Consider the following 9,941-nt stretch of genomic DNA (forward strand, 5'->3'; position numbering starts at 1 on the left):
TGTTGCACCCAAAACAAAGGGTAAAACCACTCCCCTCCCTCCTTTGAATAAAAATAACTATAAAATAAATGGAGATTACCGTATAACTTCAAAAGAATTACATGTGTTTGTTAAATTTTGGTAAGGGGACAAACGAGTTTTTAGGAAGTTGCATACTTACATTACTCTTTTGATAAGAGTGTAAAAACAATTGTTTTCAAATGCAAACAAATGTACATGTTCAAGACAATTAAACAAAAACTCATGCCAATTTGGAAAGAGACGAGACAATTAAAGAAAAACTCATGAATATGTTCAAGTACATGTTGTACAACCCTACATTACAGAATTTCCTCATAGTTGGCTATTGCTACACATTCAATCACTCTGTCAAAGCTTGCAAAGGGAAAATGGTCAATGGCCACGATGGTTCTTTTACAACTTGTGGATTGATAGAACTGCCCATAACATAGTAATTGGGTTAATGCCAACTAAATTTGTTTCTTGTGATAAAGAAGAACTTGTCCTGCACGTCTTTTGATATGAGATAAGTCTAATGACCTAATTAAGAAAAGAGTTAAAGACAAACATAAAGAAAGGGGAAAACTCTAAACTAATCCCTAAGATTTTATTGATTTCCCAAACACCCCTAAATTATTGTTATTTTTGAGATTAGTAGATTTTATATTTTTCTTCAAAAGTAAAAATTGACATATGAAACCAATAATAACATAATACATGTGAAACTGAGTTGCGACGATTGATGTTCAAGAACTTTATTAATGAATGTTGTAATCGAGATTGCGCATTGTGACAATGAGAGGATTGGGTTTGGTTGAAGATGTGTGGAAAGCATAGTTAGATGTGATCAAAGGCAAAGAATTGTATCAAAATGTGATATTCAAAGTCATGAACTTGCATAAGGCAAAGAGTGCATAGTTTATTACTCTCATCACTTGTGCCCCAACACCTTGTCTCACATCATAGTGTGTGAGCTAAGTCTTATTGAACCAATGGTTCGAATGACAAACAATGGGGTGGGCTCTAAAATGTATTGATGTCTGTTGTTTCCTCATTTTGTGAAGAATATGGTTTTATAGTTAGGTGCAACATGTGTAGTATAATTTGTGAAGCGTGAGCCACCACTTTTTTCTCATATGATACATTGGTGTTGCAAAAGGCCTCATTCACAATAACTTTATTGATGCATCTGAAAGCAAGTGTGTTGCATCCCATCTTCCAAATCATTTCTATATATCTTGCATCCAACCAAAACACAACAATTTACGTTTTGTGTGTGTGTGTGTGTGTGTGTGTGTGTGTGTGTGTGTGTGTGTGTGTGTGAGAGAGAGAGAGAGAGAGAGAGAGAGAGAGAGAGAGAGAGAGAGAGAAGTTGAGATCTCAATTCAATCGTAGTTGAGTTCTCAATTCAATCGTTTATTTTGATTGGGATTGTACATTTGGAAGATGTGGTTGATAATGAATCTCAAAGGTTGTCGGATTTTGAAGATGCCAAGAGATGGTTATGTATTCCCCCAAATTATGGATTTATTTGGGAGAAATTACATGATATACCATTGTTGCAAGGATCTTTGCCATTGAAGACCAATTTTGCACCTTGGGTAGATTGGTGATTACAAGATGGTACACGCTTGTTACAGGTCGCTACAAATATATTGTATCATCATGTGATGGCAGCATTATCTTGGCTATCTCCTAAAGCAACGAAGGTGTGGAATGTATATAAGTCAGATGCAAGGTGGTGGAAAATATTACAACGTGGTTGGCATTCCCATCTACCATTTCGTGCAAAGGTATTCATATGGAGAGTCATGATTGGTGGGCTCCCATTAGGTTCGGCCTTAAAGAGACGAGGACTAGGGTCTGGCACTTGTTTCTTTTGCACCGTTCCATTGGAGGATAGTACACATAGGTTCATTAAATGTCCTATAGCGTGTACCATTTGGAAGTACTTATCAGACATTTGGCAAGTTTTAACCCATTGTTGTTTGAGACCTCAACAATGGGTATGTTCAAAATGCATCAAATGATGAGATGGAGATATTGTTCCAATTTTTACATTATTGGGGTCTACAACACAATTGGAATATGCATAATGCTTTCATGTTTGATAATATACATGGGGTGAAAGCCTATATAAAGAAGCTTAAAGGTATTCTCATGTGGAATTTTTGGATGTTAGAGCATGTGGGGATCATTTCCTCAAATGCATATTCAGGTTTTTTAGTAGCATTACAGAACGTCCCTCTCCCTACATAGGCATATGATAAGTACATGAGACTAAGAAGTGTTGTAACTAAGTGGATTTTACATACAATTAATATAATTGTGTGCTTTTACCGAGAGAGAGAGAGAGAGAGAGAGAGAGAGAGAGAGAGAGAGAGAGAGAGAGAGAGAGAGAAGGAAAGATATATTGACGTCTTCTAAGACCAAAATTGGCCCATTAGGCAATTGATTACAGTCATGGGATGTGTACCCAATCATCAAAAATAAAAAATAATGGAGAGAAAGAAAGAAAGAAAGAAAGAAAGAAAGAAAGAAAGATATATTAATGTCTTCTAAGGCCAAAATTGGCCCATGAGACAAATGGTTTACAACAAAAAATGGGATATTTACCCATTCATCGAAAGTAGAAAATAAAAATAAAAATAAAAATAGAGTTTTAAGCTAAATAGTTCTAGTAAAATAACAAACATGTTCTACAATGAAAATGATGTTATACTAGGCCTAATTCATTTCCATCCAAGTCTCTCGCAGAGAAGCGGGAGGTCAAAGGGTTTCAATATGGATGTGGCCTGTGGCCCCAATGTAAAAGGTGCCCCAACTATAGCTTCTAGTCGACGTATCTCACGTTCCCTTATCTTCTTAATCCTTTCTACTCCGTGTCGACTTGTTTTGAAGCCCAACATCTGAGAGCGTTTGGTTGTTCTTTGCATTTCGGCTTCCTCAAGAGAGAGGCCGAGTGGTGTAAGTGTATCCACATTCATCGTCTCCCCTTGTTCTTGAAAAATTACACTAGTTACAAGTTGGTGAATAGTAAAAGGGTTATGGTTAACACTTTGTAATTTATTCTCCATATGTTGTTTTAGCTCTAAGATATACCTACCTAGTCTCTTTACATCCGGGGTATGTAATAGTTTGGAGAGGGTGGGAGAGGGTCCTAATATGTCTTGGTATTCCACTCGTATCTCGGCATAAGTTGGGCACTTGCACGTGAAGTGATACTCATCATCTATCTCTATGTGGCACAACCTACATAGCTTTTCCTCTCTAGGGATTCTATTAGCCCGACCATTCTCAATCTCAAGTTGGTGAGATGATATCCTACTTTGTCCAATGGCCACCCTTAGTGCATTTGATAATAATGTATCTAGATATCTTGGTCGTGTGATAAAACCTAACTGAGAAAAGTGCAAGAAGTGTTCCTTATAGTACAACATTTTAGATGGGAGTGGCTCTCGTGGGATGATCCATTTATATCGAGTGTAAATTTGCCATATTTCTTGGCATATCACTTTATTACGGTCTTCATGAGATATTCGAGTTTGATCAGTCCCATGGTTGTACTTAAGGGTGGGTAGGTTATTAATGTCTACGCCGTTTGCAAGTAACAAACTCACCACAGTGCTATACCAAGAGCTAGTGTCTCTAGATGCATGTAGGGATCAGGATGCCTCAAAGGCTCGACGGGATATCCTATCTTGTCGTTGGCTATGTATCCGATGAATAAAAACTACCACTTGAAATAGTGCTTTTACTAACATCGGGGGTAGACTGAACTCTACTCTAATAATGTCATGTGCTACTGTCAATTTGCTTCGGAGTTGACGTGATAACATTGTCACCAAAGGTCTCTCTAATTGCGTCCACATGAAAGATGGTAGACATGGAGCCCATACTATTGATGCATACATGAGGGAAGGGATCACTAATGACTCGAAGAGCCATCCCTTAGTCTGTGGCTCTTGAAAATATGCTTGGTGGCATTATCTCTCTAAGAGTGAGAGGGATGCATACCCTCTCGTTAGCCTATCTTTGGCTGCTTGGGTCATCGAGAATTTACCTGAGCGAGCACTAAAAGTGACTCCCAAGTATACATATGATCCAACTACCTCAACTAGTTTATGAGAGAGGATTAGGTGACATTTACTCCTAGCTCGGGACGATGTATGAAAGATAAGGACTTTAGTTTTTGCTAGATTCACTACCAGTCCTCGTTGTGTACAAAAGTCATCTAGGGCATTAAGATGCTTTTGTAGGCCGTGTTCCGACTCCGAGAGCAAGACAATGTCGTCTGCGTAGAGTAAGAGACTAACTTGCGTATCTCCAATAGCTACTCCCTTGCCTCCATTACGAGCAATAAAATCAGTGATCTCATAAATGTAGATCCCAAAAAGAGTCGGTGATAGGGGCAACCCTGTTTTACACCAATGGTGGTAGTGAAACAATCGGATAGGCCACCTAGGCACCTTACGCACCTAGAGACTTGCTCATATAGAGCATAAATGGCCCAGATCATGTCATTTGGTATCTCCAAGCTTTTAAGTCTATCAAACAACTTCTCCCTGGGAACTGTGTCAAAGGCGTTGCGAAAGTCCACAAAGCAACAATATAGTTTCTTCTTACGAGCCTTCATCTGGTCAATTAAGCACCTAAGTGTGAAGATATGGTCAATAATGGAGAAGGCTCGTCTAAAGCCAACCTACTTAGATGCTCGAAGACTTAATGCTTCCATATAATCGCTGAGCTCCGCTTCCATTACCACACCATATAGTTTAACGAGCGTGTGACCTATCATAATGGTCCTATATGTATTTGGGTCTATTGGGTCCCCTCCTTTATGTATAGGGGCCACTGTGTTCATGGTCCATTGTGGTGGAAAACCCTCGGCGAGGGTGCGGTTGAAGATAAGAGTGAGAACGGGGGCTAGGCACTCTCGACCATATATGATGTGCTCGGCTCGCAATCCTGTGTGGTCCATGGATTTTCTATGTTGTAATTTTTTTATGACCTTCGTGACCCTAGAGGTCGTGAAAAGTGTCCCCATGGTAGGTCGGGGTGTGGAAGGCATTGGAATGGGTGGTTGGTTCGGGACATGGTAGAGTCTCTCGATATATGTGTGCCAAATATTGGGATCCTCAATGGGTGTTTGTGGTCACGGTTCCCGTAGTCTCTTCCATGCAAGGGCGCAATCCCTACTCATGAGCATATGGTAGAGTTCCCAATATTGGGATGCTTCCCAAGCTTGTCTTTTACGACGTGTCATCATGCGCATCTCTTTTTGAGTCTGTACTGAGGAAATAGTACCACTAAGTTGCGACACTTTAAGTTGTCTATACAACTCTCTACAATCCTCGTCATACCACTTGTTTTGTGGCATAGACCCTATTCTACTATGATTGGAGTGTTTTGTGTATGGGAAGCTACTAATTGTTGCTGAGTGAAGGATGTGTGCGAGTTCCGTAGTGAGGTTCTCTAGAGAGAGAGAGAGAGAGAGAGAGAGAGAGAGAGAGAGAGAAAAGAAAAACCTAAATGAATGTACCTCAATTGGTAAGGTTGCCCAATGGAAATAAAAAAATTCATGGGTTCAACCCTTCGGTTCCACCCATAGTGGCATTCAATAAATTAAGAGGATATGTATGTACTATGGAGTAATAGAGACGTCAAAAAGTTGGGTTTGAAACCCAAAACGTAAGATTAGTAGCCTTAGCAACTTACTATTAACATAAGTAATTACAATAAAAAAAGAAAGTAAATGAGTTTATTTATTTAAATATGAACCATGGGAGAAAAGTGAAATATTTTTGCATAGTATGTGTGGATTTGTGCATGACTCTAGATGTTCAAGAATGTTACTAATGAACAGTACAAGGAGTGTGCACTTTGGGATTCTGAGAGGACTTAGTGGGATTGTGTGACACATCATATCAAAGTGTAATGCTTTGACACCCAAAAGTTGCTTAGGGAAAAATATACATAATCAACTAGTTGCTTTGTTTATGCCCCAACACCTCGTCTCACATAGACTAGGATGTGAACTAAGTCATATGAAAACATCAATGTAGGTTGTGGACAAAGGGACAATCTCTAGCATATCTCATTAAGTGTACTTTCCCACATTTGGAGAAGAAGATAGTATGGTTGTTTGATGCAACATATGTAATATAATGTGAGAAACTTGGGTCAGCAAAACAAGAACTTGTTGTACTATTAGAAAAAGGTGTAGAATTTCAATATAATTGTAAGACAACTAATTGGACCCAAATGGGTGATAAATGCACAACTGAATTTTTTCATGCAATGAAACCCAATCATATTGTTGTTTCACTAAAACAACTACATCATGAGAATGGGGCCATCTCATTTGAGCCTCAAGTAATAAGAGAGATAGCCACATGATACTATGCCAACCTATTATCATTTGTTTCCTTTTCCGACGAGGATTTAACAAGTCAATCTTGTGTATGGAATAAGTTGAATCCTTGAAGAACAACACAAGATATGAATGCGTGTCTTCAAGACATTCTTACTTATGATGAATTGAGTGAAGCACTTCAGGCTTTGCCTAAAAATTGTTGTCCAGGTATGAATGGTCTAACCCCAACGTTCTTCATTAAATATTGGGACTTGTTCTGAAAGCAGATTTATGTACAACATTCCAACAAATTCTTCGAGAGGGTAGTATGCCTTCACATTTTATAGAAGCACTAATTTACCTTATCCCTAAATCAAACGGTTCTTCACTAGACATCAAGAAATGGCGTCCGATTACACTATTGATATATGGTGTATAAAATCCTAGCTAAAGCAATTAGTATACAACTTAGTACTATAATGCCTATAGTTATTCATCCGACTCAAATAGGATTAATTTGAGAAAGGAGCATTTTGGATACTGTTTGTAAATTTTGGGAATCTGTTGCCTTAGTAGCCAAATCTAATCAAAAGTTGGCCATTGTTATGCTTAATTTTGAGAAAGCTTACGATTGGGTTGGTTGGGAATTTTTGCAAGGTGTATTGGCTCGTTTTGGTTTTTTGCAAGAACGGATAAGAGGTCTTCATTATATAATTCTGCACAGAGCCAAGTCTTATTAGTTGGGAATTATGGCCCTTTGTTTTCGATTTCTCGATCATTTCGCCAAGGTTGTCCTTTGGTTCCCTTCCTGTTTATGTTTTTTTGCTGAGGCAATGATTTCTTTTCTTAATGTTGGTGATATTGGTATATGTGGACTATGCATCCCACTCTCAAATATAGAAGTAAGGGACGTTGACTTTGCAGATGACACTGCCCTATATGTACTTACAAGGTGTTTTGGAAAATCTCCAAAAAATAAAATTGGCCATATCCACATTCTGTAAGGCTTCAGGTGCACTAGTCAATTGGAACAAGTCCTTTGCATTTTGGGTGGGGAATGTAGACCCTCCTTTATTGAATCCACATCTGCAATTTCGGTGGATACCATCAGGTTTCTTGGTTTGGTACCTAGGATGTATGATAGGTATCGATCTTTTGTTGGAAAATCAAGTGGCATCCCTCCTTGTGTCATTGCGGAAAAAGTTGTTATTATGGAGTTCAGCCAAGGTGTCTTTTGATGGTCGGATTGTAGTTGCCAATCAAGTCTTATTGGCTTCAACATGGTATGTTCTATCTTGTTGGATATTCTCCAAGTCATGTATTTTGAAAATACCGAGACTGATTCATAATTTCTTGTGGTCTAGTAAAACAGAAGGCAATGCTCAGTCTAAAGTAAACTGGGACGTTATTACCTTACCTCATTCTAAAGTGGGATTAGGTATATATTGATCTAGTAGACCAATCAAGAGCATTGTTAAGTAAGATGCTCATTAGAGGATTTACTTTGGGGCAAGAGATATGGAAAGTATTATTACTTGACCGTTGTTTAGATTGCTCTCTCGCTTAGGTGCCTTTTGGTCGAAGGATGTAAACTGGATATTTAGGGAAAATTTCCAAGTACCTTCAACCAATAGATGGGAAGACAAGTTTATTAGGACACTATTTTAAACATGGAAACAAGTATTATCTGGTTTGCTTCGCAATAAACCCAACCCCAAACATTACTTTGAGCATCTCAAACGAAGGATAGTCTGGAACCCACTATTTACAACATTAGATAGTTTAGTGTTGGGTTCTAGACAATGGCCATCGTGGGGGAAAATGACAGAAGGTCCTAAGAAATTAGTTGGGACATGGCAAGAATTTTTATCGTGTTCATGGGAAGAGCAAAAAGAAATCCTAGGTAATACGCATGGCGATCAAATAATGTATCAACAAATTCAAGAAGCTATGAGTAAACTCCCCATACCACCCAATAACTCTAACCATAGATGGGTTGGGGTTTTTTCAAGATTGGAAGTACTCTTGACTGTTAAGGGCTATTCAAAGGATAAGGCCTACCAGTTTTTTGAGGTGGATGGAACAAATCACTTGTCTTAGTTGGGGGAAATGGTGATAGATTACCCTTATGCTATTGAACACAAGATAAGGGTCATCGGATATGCCAATGATATGCCAATCGTAAATGGTATATTGATCCATTGATAGAGGAAATAAGGGCACATTGGAAGTTGTGGGTGTTGGCTAAAAAACCGGTATTCCGATTAGATTGGGACCCAATTGATTATCGGTGGATATATCCTTTTACGAGTAACAAGTTCAATTTCTTCCAATATTATGTATCGTTAGGAAGACATGTGCTTTTAGATACACGGGATGTGTTACCGGTTGCATTTCAATATTGGAATCAACAAGGTATCACTCCCCAATTCCTTGCAAACTTTTGGGTTATCTTATGGGCAAGAAAACATCCACACCAAATATTGCATGTACAATGGTTACTTGTACATCGAGCCTTGTCGGTTGGCACATGATTGCATAGGATGGGCATATATTTTGGTTGTGCTCGATACCATTTACAAACGGAAACTCAAAAACATTGTTTATGGGATTGTTTACCAACATTTGGCCTGATCACATTGGGATTGTTTACCAACAAGTTACTGCTATCATCATGTATTTGCATTTGGCCCCGACCACATTGGGATTGTTTACCAACAAGTTACTACTACATACATACTTTACCTGGCTGGCTTTTTAGATAGATATGTATGTACATACATGATACTACATACATACATACATACATACATACATACATACATACATAGTTAGAGAGGGAGAGGGGGAACCCATGGAGAGAGAGAGACATGGGTTCTCTCTCTCTCTCTCTCTCTCTTCCATTGTTTATTCATATTGATTGCCCCATAAAGAAACAGAGGAGAGAGAGAGAGAGAGGTAAGAGAGAGAGAGGGGAACAGAGGAGGGTAATAATAGATAGTATTAGAGATAGATAACACAGAGAGAAAAGAGAAGCAGAGACCCTTTCCCCTGCCTTCCCTATATGTACATATCCATTATTAATTTACTGCACATGTAAAGAAAGAGAGAAACTACACAGAGGACATATTTATGTATGTTTTAGAGGCGAAACAGGGGAAAGAAAGAAAGGAGAGAGAGAGAGAGAGAGAGAGATTGATGGATATCTCTTTTGGGTCTTCTCCTAGAGAGCCAGAAACAGAGGAGAGAGAGAGGAATCTCTTGCGGGTCTTCAGATATGTACACATGTATGCGTCATCTAGAGGAGAAACAGAGAGAAAGAGGCACACAGAGTAGAGTAGAGAGAGAGAGAGAGAGAGAGAACTTTTGAGTCTTAAAATATATACGTGTGTGCGTGTATCTTTGGGTCTTCTCTTAGAGGGATTTAGATAATCTTTGCTTGTTCAGAGAGAGAGAGAGAGAGAGACCTATTGCGGGTCTTTCTCTTTTGTATTGTGTGAATAGGTTCTTCAAGGAGAGCTATGGTGTATACCGCCCACACCAGATCATCCACAAATCCTAACAAAATAGAAGAAGAAAGAATACA

The 9,941-nt window shown here is 38.7% G+C and overlaps 1 long non-coding RNA gene across 1 annotated transcript in view; it reads left to right on the forward strand.

Annotated features, from left to right (window-relative positions):
• Positions 1–1,273: 1,273 nt before the first annotated feature.
• Positions 1,274–9,941, forward strand: part of LOC147859177 (uncharacterized) — a 52,744-nt gene continuing 44,076 nt past the window's right edge. Inside the window, exons 1-2 of the long non-coding RNA XR_015530334.1 lie at positions 1,274–1,371; positions 9,527–9,796. This is a non-coding gene — a long non-coding RNA (uncharacterized LOC147859177). The remainder of the gene's footprint in view (positions 1,372–9,526; positions 9,797–9,941) is intronic.

This window comes from Azolla caroliniana, unplaced genomic scaffold (assembly GCF_043228905.1).
Source record: "Azolla caroliniana isolate FFs.n. ecotype wild unplaced genomic scaffold, voAzoCaro1.0.p SCAF_10, whole genome shotgun sequence".
NCBI classification, from domain to species: Eukaryota; Viridiplantae; Streptophyta; class Polypodiopsida; order Salviniales; family Salviniaceae; genus Azolla; species Azolla caroliniana.